The sequence below is a fragment of the Amblyomma maculatum genome, chromosome 4 (assembly GCF_055883805.1).
Source record: "Amblyomma maculatum isolate TAMU_Amacu chromosome 4, ASM5588380v1, whole genome shotgun sequence".
Taxonomy (NCBI): Eukaryota; Metazoa; Arthropoda; class Arachnida; order Ixodida; family Ixodidae; genus Amblyomma; species Amblyomma maculatum.
The window spans coordinates 62170549-62184979 of record NC_139347.1 but is presented as its reverse complement, the minus strand read 5'-3'; the positions used below and the strand labels follow the sequence as shown (position 1 = coordinate 62184979).

General features: G+C 44.8%; 1 pseudogene; it reads right to left on the bottom strand.

The window, feature by feature from the left end:
- Positions 1-7473: 7473 nt before the first annotated feature.
- Positions 7474-10228, bottom strand: LOC146191217 (uncharacterized; annotated as a pseudogene).
- Between the last annotated feature and the right edge of the window lie 4203 nt (positions 10229-14431).

Sequence of the window (14431 nt, the reverse complement as noted above, 5' to 3'; positions counted from 1 at the left end):
CTTCGCTATTACAATTGCGTTTAGCCTACCAAGCAACTCGCTTTCACCGAGAAAGTGAAATGCGTCGTAGAATTTTAGGAGACAGTCGTACGAAAGTCAAACGCGTGTGCTACTGTATCACCCCAGTGGCAGAAAGGTAGGATCTGTCGCCGGCAGAGCACATTCGTGAAATCATTGTTGCACAGTTAACTTTTGCCGCCTCTGCCAAAGCGGACGGAAACAGGAGATTACGCCGTGGTTAGGGCACAAGTAAAGGCTACAGTACCAGCAGCACAACCGCGTTTAGTCCTGCTTGTGTGACGATGCTCAACAATAAGGCAGACAATTCCGTCATCAGTACCTACAGAAATAGAAAGGAACGGAAGGAAACACGGTCATTACCTTGCGTCCTGAAGCGCGCGTCTGCCGCGTACGTGTCTTGCCTTGGCAATATATAACTTCGGTACTCAGTTCAATCGCATTTTATTGGTTGGTCAATTTTTTGCCCGGTAATGGTGTGCGTGCACCGGTAATTCACTGAGGAGACGCCCACTGAATCCAGGAGCTGGTCCTACGTGCTGCCCAATGTGTCTGTCCACTGCGCAGTTATAGCTGCTATCACGGGACAGAAAACGAAGTTGTACATGTTTCCGCGCACAAGCCCGCTACTATTCCCAATAATTTTTCCTTTGTTTGCTTGCCGATAGTCATCGGCTGTCTTCGGGCTGTAGCGGATTCGAAGCGAGTTGATTGGTTGGTTGCGCGCTGTCCTGCCCGCGGCCTTTCTAAAAGTGCTGGAGGAAAAATGCAAAACAGACACCACGCGCTCGCCGGTACCGCGCTGTCTGCTTAGCGCTTTTACGTCTGTCGATATTCGAAATCATCGGCAGCAATAAGCATCGAATGTGTCTGCCGCTGCTGAACTAAACGTAGGTATTTGCGTCAGCCACTGATTTGTAGGAAACACTGTCGATCGGCCCTCTCGTCTACCACGGGTATGATAATCCTTACATTTTTTTTTTATTTCACCGCGAATACTTGGAGGGAATATTTTCGTTGTTTATCCGAAGAAGCTCGGAACTACACAACTTGTGTAAACAAGCATCTTGTGAAATTTGTCCGAGTTAAACCTTTGTTGTCTATGTCATACACGGGGAATGATGAGTTTCCAATACAGTTGCTTTTATTTCTGCCACCACTTACTGTAGTAAAAGCTGAAGCTGTGCTCTCACACTAACGGCAAGATTCTTTACAGATATCCCTGCGTTTTCTTTTCTTTGTACAATTTCTTTCTTCTTTTTCTTCTTTTATTTCTTTTTCTTTTCTTTTTTCTGAAAGAATACCTAATCTTCTTGCTGGGATTCTTTTCATTAATTACCTACCTCAGTGACTTACATTTCAGTCCGTGCAACCACGTCTAAGTACTATGTAACAGTCGCTGCGCTACAGTTTATGACTGTAGGCTCCGAGCCCATAGGTTTAAATCATATATCGACGACCGCATTCCGATGCAGGATAAATAGAACAACTCTCGTGTACTGCGATTACAGTGCACATCAAAGGTCTTGGGGTAGTCTAAACAAATCAGGAGCATAAATCTATGGCTTGTATAATAGCCCGTACAGCTTCCACATACAAAATTATTTAATAATCGATCACTCAGTCGCTGTTAAGGGCATTCACAATTTTCAAGGTTATAATTGAAAATGCTAGCTTGCGTCGAAGGCCAGCTCACTGCATGGGAAAAAAAGTGGCCAAAAACTGCCCCCGTTCTTGCCTTCCGTATGCTCATCTCGCAGAACGGCGGAAAATAAAAAAGAAATAAAGAAATAAAGAGATGCTCTTCTACATTAAGAGTTGGCACCAGTCACATAAAAAAAAAAATAAAAACAATAAAAGGAGATATGAAATTACAAAAATGAAATCAGGGGAAAGCATAAATGATAGAAAGCTGCACATCTCATCTTCCTGCAGCCGTATGTCAACGTATTTAAAATTGGTCTGAGCAGGAATACGTATTCTTAACCAAAGCCAAAGAGCGATGAGCACAGGGATATTGCAAGAGCGGTGCACCTCAAAACGACGGCAAGATAGCGAGCTGCAACGTGGGCGTGCACAGCGTACGCAAAGGAACAATATTCCACTCGTTAGTCGACTCACTGCAGCGTTTGGCTTGCTGTGCTTTCTTTTTATGGCTGTCGTGTGCTTGTACGCGCACCTTATACTTGCGTGCGTGTGTGCATTGTTATTCATGTGCATGTGCTAAATCAGACATCACCAAGTGAGCATCGATTATTATGGCTGAAGGCCTACTACACCTATAATAAAATTTTAAGAGAAAGCAGTTTAACATCGGCTTCGTAAAAACGTACGTATCAAAACGACTCACATACAAGATACGTTAAACCATGCAGATGGATGGCGCAACTCTATTGCTACGACAGTATCTCGCTATTCTGTGGCTGGCTGCGTCCTCTTTCCTTCCTGGAGCGAAGCTCTGGTACCGCATTCCTTATATGCCTAGAGGCATGTATATCCTCCAGACGTCCAAGACTTGTTGGTTTTGTTAAAGCGGCATATCGAATGAGCAACACGGCTTTCAACGAGGATTTGCTGCCACTCAACCTGGTCCTGCGAGTTGAGGCAAAGTCCTTCAGGGCAGAGCAGCTGGAATATTTTTTTAAAGAGAAAACTTTGCGAGCATATCTCCGCTGAGCTACCCTGAAGTCCCTCTCTTGTCGCAGCTGACATCCTGCATTTTTCGTTATTGGTTACGGTGTAACCTGTGCAGCGCGTTCGACTTCACAGCATGTGACTAATCAATCATTGGTCACTAATATTGGTTTAGAAATATACTCTGAATGCAAAAAGTATGAAGTTACAAGTTTACAGTTTTAACCAATACAATTTCGTGAATCGTGTGGTGGAATGATCTTCTCAGAACACTGCTTATCGGTATTTGGCTATCCGGCCACGAATTTTGATCTCGGCCGGATTTCTAAAAGCACCAAATTTAAGCTGCCTCGTACTTGCAAACACGCATTGGAATGTTTGTTTTTGTCGCAATGGGGGGGGGGGGGGGGGGGGGGCTGTCTGATATCAGAGGCGCCAAAGAACCGTAGCTGGTCAAAGTTAATCTGAAGCTCGGCACCAAGGTGTGTCTCAATGCGTGTAATGGACCTTCAGCAAGTAGATTTCCACTGTTTTATTCTTTCTTGTTATTCTCTCCCTCCAGTAGCCTTGCCACGTGGTCGTACTGGGGCAGCAAGATGGGCCGTTATGCCTGCATAACTTCACTGTCATTCCTCTATTTTCTGTCTCCTGACCACGCTCCCGACTCTTGTGACGATATGTTCGTGAGCATTACCCGCTTTCCTTTCCCATCAAGAACGCCCGCCTGACTCAGAACGACCTGTGCGTTTCTCCAGCCCACCATTATCGTTTATACTTCAATTAGTTTTAAAGTTTGCAAGTAATAAAAAATGTGTCACATTTAGTCATTTATGTTTCTGGGTTATTTATTGCATGTCCTTGATTTATTTCACGGACATTTGCTCAGCAGTGCATGAGGCGTACACTCGGCCGATGTTCTGCCCTTTGCGCCATTATCCTAGGGGGAGTCGTGACTGCTAGGACTGCTGCTGTAAATTATTATACAATTTAATGAAATCGCTTGGGATCTTGACAAACGAAGCTGCATGTCTTTAGAAAGCGTCCTTCAGTGCAGTTCGGCGATCTCGTTCGCTCTGCTTTACGGGCGTGCGTAGTGCCTCTGCACATTAGCATATTTACGGCCTAGAGAATCCGTTCACTGCACTTTTCTTGTTTTTTCCCGCATGTCTTGATAGTTTTGGATTTCTCGGACTTGACGTGCGTTAGTATTTCCTAGGGGCACAGCTTCTGTCTCTTATCTATGTCTTCCTCTCCTATCCTGATTTTCTATGAGTAAGGTTTTATACGTCATACTAGATAATTGCGTATGAGGATAATTTGCAATAATTGCGTCGTACGTCCTGCTTTTTATCCATCCTGCATAAAATGTTGGAGGTGAAATATGTGAACTCTGAAAGCAACTCTGAAAACTTACCGCAAGACAGGTAGTGTTGATAACATGACTTAATTCCTTTACCCCCTCCCTCCCCGCGCGCTTTCAATGAATTTCGTCCTGTTTCTTGGACTCTTTCGAGACAAAAACATAACTGCAGTCAAGTCAAACCAGCATGTATTTCGCAAATATGCTATCACATGTCGCGAACTGCAGCTGCATCCGTGTCTTTCCGAGACACACGAAGTTTCTACATTTTTTCACTTTTTGCTTGCTTTTGATAGGATACAAACCATATTTAAAGACTTTCTTTTCCCTCTTGAGCGAAAAGGAAAAAAAAAAATATCAGCAGTCTATCGGAACAGTCAAATGCTACTACGAGGTGATTCGTACGTAATTCGTAATTTTATCTTTCATCGTGAAAAAACAAAAAGAGCACGATCAAAATTTTACGCATCCGGCAGAGCAACCGAAGATTAGCCACGACAGCCGCCCGTTTTTCTGTACCTTCACCCCTTTTCTTTCTTTTTATTTTGATTTAAAACGCAGCTGGTAGACAGCCGCTGTCGAGCGAACGCTGCTTATTTTTCCTCTCTCATTAGCTTCATTCTGTCGTGCACGGGGCCACTGGGTCCCGCCAAGCGCGCTTAGATAAGCAGTGTCTTTTTGCTGTTCCAGCTGCTAGGGCTGCTGCCTATTCGTAGCCGCGCAGGCTCTGATTCGTGTGGCAGACAGCGTGGGCGAATGGCGTACACCGTTTCAAGAGGATTCCTGTATTTTGGAAGCGCAGCGTCATATATAATGCCGGGCTTCAGGGGTCAAGCTGTGACTAATAAAGATGGCCTGCAATAACAAGCAATTACTCATTAGCATGCACTCAAGCGTAGTCATACGGCTACAGCTGAGCATTACACAACTGTCAAGGAAACTTGAATAAAAGAAAAACTGAAAAAACTTTATTGTAGATTCAACTACACCTAGCTGAACCATGTTCAGGAATTTAGCCATCGGCCGCAGCCGCATGCAGCCGATGCTGCCGCTTCAATCTTGGCTTGATTCCGCGCTTGGTAAGCTTCTCGGCAACGGGCTATAGTCTGGCTTCTCTTTGTTCGATGGTCTCGGCAGCCTGTCTGGCCGGCTGCGGTCTCTGTTTTTAGCGAGGTGGCGAACGTGTATCGCGTATTTACCTAGGTTAAATGAAGGAGCAGAAGACGGTGTTTACCACACAGCAAGAAAGTGTGCTGCAGTTTTACACGAGGCGTGATTGGCTGCGGCGATAGCGTGCTTTCGTGCCTGGGCACGACGACGAAGACGACGATTCAACACAGAGCGAGATGGTTCCGCGTTCCAGGAGAGGGGAGGCCCGGGGAAGGATCACACGTATGCCTAGGCTCCCCGATCCTTACATAAACAGAACTGCTTGAACACTACAGGCTGTCTCGCCGTACATTACCTCCCCCTTCTCCCACCCTGTCTACTCAAGAAGCAGCAACTTACCGCCGCCTGCAAACTAATACCTTTATTACACCATTTCTCCTAAACTTCTGGTACACCTCCCTTTATTCCCCTAACTGCCCACTTTGCGGTGAGCGGGCAACGCTCTACCACATGGTTTGGGCGTGCCAAGTTACCTCTTCTTTAAGCCCTCTCCCCCACCCCTGCATGGAAGATTGGGAGGCCGCCCTGCAGGGCCCTTGCCCGGAGCGCCAGCAATGGCTGGCTCGCCGCGCTGTTACTGCAGCCACGGCCAACGGGATCCTGGACTGAAGGTCCCGCCCCCTCGCTGACTAAATAAATAAAGATGTTTTGTCCTCCTCCTCCGCGTTCCATTTCTTTCGCCGCCAAGCAACCGTGCAGCTCCGTGAAGCCAACCCGGCAGGCTCTCCGGCTGCATTGCATCGCCCGTCGCGGACGATGCAATGCGTGCCGCGCTGTATTCAAGCTGTATCGACGATGACTTATTTCGATTAGGACAGCCAAAATAATCACTTCGCGACTGCTTTCCAGTTTCGCTGCTCGACTTCTACAAAGACGACGTATAGCTTCACTAACTCGGCTGCATATGCAGCACTTTCCAAGGTATATACACCGGGAACGAAGGCTCCATATATGCCCATACGGTCAAAACATGGCGACTCATGGCCGCCCCAGCGCCCCCTAAAGACTGTGGGGCATGGCTTTGAATGACGTCACGCATACAAATTTGCTTTGGCGCGAATTATAAACAAGTCTTTTTATAAAAGCGCCGCGTGGCATTGACGAGCCTGCATCTTTTGAATGTTCAGCGCGCGCCAACCTTTTCCATCTAAACAACTCGCATTTTTGTTGCTTACGCCCTTGTTTATAAGCAATTGCTCCAGAATAACGAAAGTAGTTGGCAAAGGTGGCGGCATAGAAAGGCTGCACTTCTAGACATAGGCCAAGCATGCAAATTCATAATGCAAATACTGCTGCAAGTCATGCAAGTACTTTGACCATGTACAATTTGTCCCTCAGCACAGCAAGGTGTCGTCCAGAAACACTAGTGCAACTGGACAGGCGTGCTCGATTACGGGCCTAGTTCGCAGCAGAGTGGAGCAAGTGTACAATCGTGGTTTTCATAGTCATGGTTTATTGCATCAACCAAATAAATGCAGCAGTAAAGCACAACAGTAAAAATGCATGCCGCAGACAGCGCTACCATAGCGCTGTTTAAGCGGCTAATCATCGGAATGATCATAGCGGAGGCATGGAAAAGGCTTGAAGTGTCACAAAACATTACCAGATAAGAAACGTGTACATAAAACAATGCTATGACGGCTCAAATTGAAGTAAAAATGACATGAAAGTAGGTTCATCAAGATACACGTGGAGCACTGAGATTAATCTTCACATTTTAGTTCTTCGGCTGAAAGAATACAGCAGATTTCAAGGCAATGGTCCAGGCAGCTTTAGCATCAACAAGCGTGCTTAACACAGGAGCATTAGAGCATACATCGAGTCTGGGTGCAACCTCCAGACCATCTTCTGATCAGCAACCAGAATTCGAAGCAACTGTGACCCACCTAAAGGATACATATAGTACAGCTTACAGTGAGGTTGACGGACGTTAGTGCGGCAGTAAAAATGTAATGAACATTTCTCATCACTGCACTGTATATTAATATACAGCCATCTCATCTCATATACTCATCTCGTAGCACTCTAAGGTGTTGCGAACTTGCGACAATACAGAACTCTCGTCAGAGACACAAGCATGCACTACAACAAGCGTGAAGAATAGCATCAGCTGAAATGCCGAGCTTCAAATTTTTGCAAGACATGACCTTATTCATATACTCAAGCCCTTAATACCAATCTATACCAGATACGTAGCCCACTAAACGAAATAGTTTTCATCTTCTCGAAAAATAGTACAGCCAGTAACTCTGAAAACATATTTTCAAGTGATTTAATTACGCAGTCCAACATTACCTCTGCAAGCAAACCAATGCAGCTTCACCCTCACCAACAAATACAGCCGATGATTTTCCTACATTGGCATGAAGCACCATACACAGACTGCATGTAGTATGTTAATTTTGGTGTCGTTTGTATGTATTCAATATTCAATTGACTGTTCCATGAGTGTGCTCTGGATTTGAATTGGATGTGGTGTGTCATGTGACTGTCCTATACATATATATATATATATGTATATATATATATATATATATATATATATATATATATATATATATATACATATATATATATATATATATATATATATATATATATATATATATATATATATATATATATATATATATATATATATATATATAGTGACATCTCCCTTATTAAATGAGCTTTGATTCCACATTCCGTCTACGAACCTCGGCTATGTTACTCTGTTTACATAGACTATGGCTTACATGTTCTTTCCCCACGATATTGCACGAAGATGTGAGAAAAACCTGCTCACGAGCATACATTTTCAAACTAAGATTCAGGAACCTACATACTCTCAACGTCTCCTTCGCCCGGGTTTTCTCATACTGGAGTACAGGAGCACTTAGCTCTGATTAGCAAAGACTGCGCACTCTATCTTCTGCTCGCATTTGTCCGACCCTGTAGCACATCTGTGGCCATTCATAAATTAAACGCAAGCCAACCAGAAAAAGTAGACAATGTTGTTCTCTTTAATTGCAGATAGATAATCATTAGGCAAAACTTCTAACGCAAGTGGCAAAGATGCAGCAGCTGCACAAAGAGAAGAAGCAGGTGCAGAAAAGGAAACTGGGAGAGTCGCCAGGAGAGTTGACATGTTGCTGCTTTCTGACAATTTGAAAAGGTTGCTAACTAAAAGATGCCTAAATGCTGCTTGAAACTGTCGGAAAGACGAGTTGCTGTTCGCTCCCGACTTTGGCCTAAAAATTGCAAAGGTATTTTCAAGCGCGTCCTGTTTCAGATGCCTAGTCAGGAGGTATGCCAAACCATACCGAGAGGCCAAGTGATTCCACAGCATCAGCAAAGCCCTCAGAGTTTGGCAGAAGCCACGGATGCAAGCAGGCTGTCGTGCACAACCTAGAATTCAATGTTCTCAAAACCTATAATGCAGCTAGTCCTCCAAGAACTCTTTGTGGATAGACCCTGCACACATTTCAGAGGCGTAAGATTTTCCATACTGCCGAGATATGTTTAGGCTGTCAAAGAGCATCCTCCCAACAAATCTCGCTGTGTGGACAGCCTCTGCTGGCAACTGCTGAAATGTTACCAAACTGCATAATGCAGCAGCATAGTGGTTGCTGAATACCTGTGTTGCGAGCTTCACAGCCATCTTTGAAACAAAAGTCAAATTAAAATGACGGCCGCTCAGCTGTCGACTGGAACGAATTTGCGTTTCTCGGTCCCTCTCATAAGCCTGTCGTATGTACGAACGTTTGACTGTGTCACTGCCTAATATTTGAAGAACATATTGCGCAAGCACATTAGCAAATGTGGAGCATCAAAAATAAAGAAAAGCGGTTCACCACTGATGTGTAGGTATGGGTTTTGAGCGGTTACGAGGTTCGAAAACAAAGATACATTTTCGTTCCCCTGATCACCAACCATAGCCAGGTTGTAATTCAGCTGCAACCAGTGAGTTGTAGCACTGGAAAAGACAGTCACGCAGAACACTCACAGGTGCTGCTTTATCCGCAAAGAAATAGCCATGAGGCTGCTTCCACGGTGTGCATATTTCTTTGGCCATGAACACAAGAGTCTTATTTGCAAAATAGCAACCTTGTGCCGTACTATACTCTTCAAGGCCTTCAAATCTGCCTGACACTGGGTTGTACGACAGTTTCTCTGCAACATGCATTTCATCGAAAATTATAGTGCAAGCCCTGTCTTTCTGAGGAAAAGATGCTGCCCGTCTCGGAATCAAATAGAAAACTTCAGGATGCTGCTGCTGATAAAACTTTATTCACAATAAGTCGGAGGAATAGGGGAGGTCAGCTAGCGTGCCGCAGGCTGTGGAGACTTTTGGCAACGCCTGCCCATTCGACGGCCTTGAACTGAATGCCAGGGTCATCGCTGGACCTTAGCTTGTCCCAAGCTTCTTTAGAGGGATCAGGCAAGAGTTCTGAGGGAGGCTTATGGGCTTTGTACGCCCAGATCATATGCTCGAAGTTGTCTTTCTCCCCGCAAAACCTGCAGAGGGGATTCATATCTTTATTTATGAATTTTGATATGTAGTTTGGATTGGGGAGGGTCCCCGTCTGTAGCTGTCTCCATATTACTTGTTGTTGTCTGGTGAGTGTTTTATGGGGTGGTGGGAGTGTTCTTCTCATTGCTTTGTAATGTGCAGTGAGTTCGTGCTATGATACGGCTGGCTGACCGAAGGGTTCAGGATAAAATCCCACCCTCAGCCAGAGCTGCAGCGACCTAATAAATGGAAATTTTAGCAGTTGCCTGTAATACCTATAACCTTTCGGGCTGTGAAAGTAGAGACATAAAGCAAACGCTTAGTGCTGGCTGCATCATTGAACAAAAACTTGCTGGTTTTGCTCATCTTCAACTGAGCCTCTACAAGAAACAGCTGGGGTCACATGCTCGCAAACAGTTTCTACCACTTCGGCAGCAGTCTTCATTCGTCGGCGCTAGAGCAGCCATCCTTGCAGTCTCTAGTTGAGGTCGAGGTCACGGAGCTGCATGAGCTTTGCTCTGAGCTTGTCAAGTTGCCGCCTTTGAATGGTAGCACCGATAAAAGATCCTGCAAAGTAAAGGATAAGCAGCAGTGCAATTAGAAACTGTAGGGTTCAGCACATGTGCATATATCCTCACAAAATGAAGAAATGCATGCCAGTCTGAAAGCGTCGCAAGTTTTGCAGCACTAACCTTCACAAGAAAGCGATGAACTGCTGCGCGAAGGTTGTGATGATGCAGCTCACAATGGCAGTGCTCTCCAGCCGTGTTGGTCTGTGCAGATGACGTGTTGGCCCGAGCGTACGTATGGTCCGCTGCGATAGCAGAAAGTAATGCAGGGATTAAATATAGCTACAGCACAGTTCCGAAAGTGCAACCAGAAACCAAACAATTCACAAAAGATTTATCTAAGCCCTAAAGCAAAATCAGCACTTACATTAAGTTCTATCAAGGCACGGCTGTATGTTCGCGCTTGACTCGGCGAATAACTGTTTTAAGAATTTTTGCGCTACGATATACACAGATACACAATAAAGCAGGAACCACGCACACAGAACAAGCGCAAGACCTACACAGGACGTGGTTCCTGCTTTCTAGTGTATCTGTGTATATCGTAGCGCGAAAACTTGAAATGGTAAACAAACTAGCCCCCATTGCTGCTTTGCTTGAATAACTCTGGGTGCCTGCATCTGCAAAGCACACAGTCAAGATACTGTAGCAAATTTATGCACTGCTTCAAAAGATTGGAAATGACAATCACCTTCTATGATGAACATCAGCGACTGGGACTGCTGTCTGTGCATGCACCCCTTTTCAACTGCTTCACTGGGCATGACGCTTTTAAAGAAAGAACAATCCGCCCTATATTATCACCATTGCCCAAAGCGGTATCCACAATGCTTTCAAACATTCCCATCGGATTCTCCATCCTGCTGCAGTGACGAAGTTCCACTTAGACTGGACGATGGAGCACCCATGTGGCTGCTGCGTTCATTCGAGGCGCCTAAAATGACATTTACAAGAGGGATGGAGATACATCTGTACCCTGGTGGTTATTAATTTGCAAACAACTGTAACTTTCAAGTTCCACCCCAGGCGGTTAAGATACAGTACCACTCGTGGAGGAAAAATGCTTTCTGTTGAAGTTAACTTCTGCTTAGCACTTTGATTCGTTAGGCTATAAATTTCAATGAAATCAGAAGGTATAGATTGTGCATAAATCATTTATAATTTGTTATGTGCAATATTAGCTTGAAGAGCGCAAGTGCATACGATGATGCAAAAAAGAAAAAAAAATCAGAGGGCACTTTGACTCACTAAAGTGCTTCGAGGCGGAAGCCTTACGCCGCTGATGCCTGCTGTATACTGCGTCCATTTCTATATGCTGTGTGGTGCGGCGTTCGCGGAAGCGCCAAATGAAAGGCGCTGCATGGACGCCTAGATCGAACGCCCGGCCTGGTCAGCTTCGTATATGCATGAATCTCCTGGCGACGTCATCACCAGTCATGAGGTCATGACCGGATGTGGCGTCATTATCACTTCCGTTTATTAAACATGACCGGATGTGGATGTGACGTCCATCCGGTCACGACGTCACCGCGTCATGACGTCATAGTCAGTCATCTGTCGTTACTAGTAATGACTAATTAGAAGTAGTTAATGACCAGTTAATCATTAGTTGGGGCTGGTTAGTGACTAGTTAGCCATTAGTCTTGTGTGTATGAAAGAGCTATGGACGTCTCGAAACGTCTAGTCATTACTATTGGTCAGTGATAGTTAACCATACTTTCTGAGTACTAGTTAATGTCTGGTTAGTGTGCGTTAGAAACCCCTCGACTAGTAAGTGACGGTTACCGATAGTTACGATGACCTCCAAATGCATGGGTTCCTATGGGCTCAACTATTTTATTATTGGTCGTAGATGATGATGGTGATAATAATAATAATAATAATAATAATAATAATAATAATAATAATAATAATAATAATAATAATAATAATAATAATAATAATAATAATAATAATAATAATAATAATTTCTTTATTTACATCCATGGTGGAGGAGACTTCGGGTAAAAGTCGCTTCAGAAGAATAAGCGACTTGGCAGAGCCCGCAACCTCCTTTAAAAGGCAAGCAACGATAGAAAAGGGAGCAGACATACCTAGTGGTGAATTCCAATCGCAGAGCAGGAGCACTTCCAGAGCAACGTTTTCTGCTCCTTTCGGAGCAATTGTCTTCCAAACGCAGATCCGGAACACGGATCGCGTCTTCCAAACGCAGAACGGGAGCGATTGCCGAGCAAGGGTCGCTCCGCGGAGCAGTCAAAACTGCTCCGCCGAAATCGGGGGAACCGACCGGAAGTTTGCGTGACGTGACTTTCCGAGCGACGCTTGCGCATGCGCTAGTTAGCGCATTCATTTCCGGTGGCTCGCCGCGTTGGCTTCCGCCGCCATGGATGGTGATTCGCGTCGCGCTCTTGCGCTCGCTTTGCTTGAGGACAGCGAGTCGGTGAGCAGCAGTTCCGACTCATCTGTCGTAGAATCAAGAATCAACTATTTATATGTCCATCGTCCGTGTAAACTCAAAGCCGCGCACGTTACAGCTCAGCTCTGGAAGACTGCAAACATTCGGTACGTGAACCGAAGTTTTCTTCCATATTAAAGAAAGTCCTGAAGGAGTCTTTCCGTGTGTGTCCGCGCTCGGCTCTTCGAGCAAGGAGGATATAATTGCGTAAACGGCTGGTGTAACCTTCATATCAAAGGGAAGAAAGGCTGCAGGCTTGCAAAGCAGACGACGCGAGCGCACAAAAAGCGCGGGCAAGTGCAAGGAATGATGGGTACTTTATCCGTCTCCGTTTGCTCGCGAGCGCCACCTACTTGCTCCGGCCAGAGCAAGAGTATTCGAAACGCAGAGTCTGGGAGCGTGCTCTCCGCCGGATTGAGGCGTTCTGTGATGGAGCGTGCGCGCTGCTCCAGTTCTGCGATTGGAATTCGCCATAGCACTTGACTTCATGCGAAATATACGCAAAAAATAAAATCATAAAGAGTGACAAATCACCTGAAAATTGCTGCTTAGCTATTTAAGAAAGCATAATTAATAAAAAGTTCACGTAATACTCGTACATGACATGCAGGAAAATCAAGACCTGATTTTTGAAATTATCTTGAAAATGCCTTAAATCGTGTTCCGATATAATCTGATTGTTATTGAATAAGTATCGATTGAATGGTGATTGGCATATGCCCATATTAAGGCGTGTACCCGAAACGCGGACACATTTGTTAACGACAGTAGGAGGCATTAAAGGGTTTCGCCTTAATAGTCTGGAATATGTTTTACCTTGGTGCGGTATCTGGAAAAATTTATCGCGCCGCGCAGCTCACAAATAGGCGGCATGCCGCAAGTGCGAGACTCCATTCTTGTTTCAGCACGGCAGAAGAAGGAATTAGCATCAGATAAGCCGAGCTACAAGAAGGTGTCGTTTTTTAACGCTCCGGCGTTCTGGTTCTGTTATGATAAGCAATACCAGCCAGTCAGGCTCAATTTTTTTACTTTTGCACGGCATGAAACCATTCATGGCCGCCTTGCAGCTATACAACCCAGTGAAAGATAGACTGTGGTTTATCAAGCACCAATAATTTCTCATTTGCCTTTCGTACCCTGGTTCGATCCCGACAGCGGCGGCTACGTTTCGACGGAGGCGAAACGAAGAGGCGTCCGTGTTCTGTGCGATGTCAGCGCACATTAGAGATCCCCAGGTGGTCGAAATTACTCCGGAGCCTTCCACTACGGCTCCTCTTTCTTAGTTCCACTTTCACTCCCACATTCCCCTTCCCTTACGGCGCGGTTCAGGTGTCCACAGAAACAAGTGTGACAGATACTGCGCCTTTTTCTTCCTGTGAACCAATTATTATTATTATTATTATTATTATTATTATTATTATTATTATTATTATTATTATTATTATTATTATTATTATTATTATTATTATTATTATTATTATTATTATTATTATTATTATTATTATTATTTGTTACATCTACCAGGCTATTCCGGGAAATCATACTTTCAGGATAGTTTACTTTACCAGGTTGTACTGCCAGGGGAGCAGAGCGAAGGAAGAGTAATAAACAGGGTGGCATTAATGAGAATGCCACTACGGCGCTGTCTGCCGCCTACTGCTGCACCTGTGGGAGCGGATGTTGCTTCCGCTGCGAACTTGTTTCTCAGCTTATCTTGCATGGTATGAACA